This window comes from Anopheles darlingi, chromosome 3 (assembly GCF_943734745.1).
Source record: "Anopheles darlingi chromosome 3, idAnoDarlMG_H_01, whole genome shotgun sequence".
In the NCBI taxonomy this organism is placed as follows: domain Eukaryota; kingdom Metazoa; phylum Arthropoda; class Insecta; order Diptera; family Culicidae; genus Anopheles; species Anopheles darlingi.
In genome coordinates, this window is record NC_064875.1 from 49712042 (window position 1) to 49714541 (window position 2500).

Here is a 2500-nt window from a genome sequence, read left to right on the forward strand (position 1 = left end):
CCAGTTACACGAGACTTATTCTGGAGACAAGAAAAGCGGTGCTATAAGGTGTAAAAGAAAGCGATACTATTTTGATGACAAAATTCTGTCGGATTATCATCTCTTCATGGTCTTCAGCGTAGTTGCGCACATGTTTTACATTTGTGCAGAAACTGATCGACCACTACCTACATGGTGTACGGGCAAGGAGACACAATATCCATTTAGGAAGCCGACAGCAGGCTAAGGAAGGAATTACTTTGAAAATTATAAAACAATAAAGCATCTTACGAATACGGAACTAATATAACAATCTACATGCTAACGGTTCGGAAAACGGTAGATTTTCGGTGTGACTGAAGCTACACTTGGCTCAAGGGGTCAAAAGTAAAGGCCTGGAGTTGGATGAAACGAATTAAGCTCTATGTACGCTGTGCTATCAGCGAAGCTTGCTGCGATGCATGTGTTGTAATGTGTATGATGGCAAGGGCACTTCAAGAAGTTAGGCAGAACATCGAAAACTGGACATAACATAAACAGCCGAAGTTCGTCAAGGCAGGTTCTAACAAAACAACAACAACAAATCCATGTTGCATCTAGAAGGATATGCAACGTATCGATTGATACTGGATCAATGGCTAGTGCTGGAGTTGATGAAGGACCTGATTCATGCAATACATCGCGTTATGATTGAGACACTTTTTTTACTGGCACGCAGCACTAAATGGGGCCACGAACAAACGGGAAACAACCATTCGAACTAGATTCGGTTTTGATTGGGAAATGGAAATAACGCCAAGCTACGAGATTATGGTACTTCTAAACCGCCGATCACCGATCACGGTCTAGGTCTATGCGCAAGAACCGGTATATTTATGCTGCCAAACTGACGTCAGGGATGCCTTCTGTTTCTTCTAAGCGCATAAAATACCCCTAGCCGAGACAGAGAAAGGATGTGGAGTCTGAGATTCATGTTGTTTACGCTTTCGAGGTTCGCTTGTAGCGAAGAAGGAAGAAGCCGCATTTCCGCGAGTGTTCTAAACACGACACATCACCGGCGTCGTCGGGAGTGATTAAAACATCTATCAGTTCGTCTCGGCCGTCTCCCTGCCGATCCTCTTCGGTGTTTTGCTTATGCTACCCTTTCCTCTATCCTTTATTAGGCGAACAGATTTGCCGCTAGTCAGATGCGAGGGGTCAACGTGTGGAGCAGCGTGGAAAGATAATGATGGTGGGGATGGCGCACCGGATGGTGAAGCTGACACACACAGTACGATTAAAAGAAAACAGCAGCCTCCGCTGCTGTAGGAACTCATCGGTGGAGTGGAGTGGAGTCGAGTGGATTGATGGTATGTTATAAGTTTATACATTAGAAACAAATCTGCTTCATAAGCAACAAACGGATTAGCAGTCGTAGCAGCAGTAGCAGCAGCAATACTAATAAATTGTAGGAATGGATTACAGAATGGCAATGAAATCAGGTCGATCAAACGCTAATGCAATATCACAAGTGGCCTCTTGTGGTACCAATTCTCTTCTGATATCGCATCGAACCGTTTGGTGCGACGAGCGATGCAAATAATGGAATGTTAGTGGAAAGGCGGAGTTTACCTAGCACGCTAATGTCTACCGGATGATAGTAGAGTGTCGCTTCCGCAGCCATGTATAATGTGCACGCTTAGCTTCCCTAGTCCTTCCCTAGCTATCGGTGGAACGAATGATGTACAAGGAAACATAGGAATTCATAGGTAGTTTGCGAACTCGTATTCGCTTTAGAACTGGGCTAGTTCTCGATTCGCTTCTCTGTTTCAACTTTAACCATCACTCTCCTGTCTTGTTTCAAGTCTTTCATTCGCACTTTGGATGTGCAGCTTGTTAAAAAACCATCTTCCTCCAAATTGTGGCTTGTATATAGTGTTTTATATCCTTGCAAAGCGTATTCTGTATTTTCGACAGGACGATTCCAATACAGCAGCCGCTAGTTTCAATACCAATTCAACGTTCCGTTGCGCGATCGTGGGGTCTTTCTGTGTTTGTTGCTTACTGTTTTTAAAACGGAAGTATCATAATATCTACTTACTACGTTGCTCTCTTATACAATTGGTAATGGTTTGTCCTCACAAGGTTTCGAGGTTGTTATTCAAAAGTAGTAATTAACAAAACACTGAAACGGCCCATGAGCGAGTTTAAATTATGCTTACAACGGTTGTTATCGATTTCCTCTTGTTTTTTCTTTGTCATGATATTAAGGGGGAGTAATGTGTTGCATTTATATTCGCTCATAATTGTATCTTTTTTATTTGCCCTTCTTTTTTCACTACTATCCTTAACATCCGTTTACTACGCTTCCGATCATCGCGTTCTCGGCGCCCAGTACGCACCTGCCTATATCACCTTAAAAGAATGCGTATCGAAAGCTACATCAACAAGATAACTCTCAAGCCGATAAGCTTCTGTTTTCTACTGTTTTACCGCGTACAATAGGCGTTAAGTGTATTCTTTTGTTGTTTCTTCTTTAAAC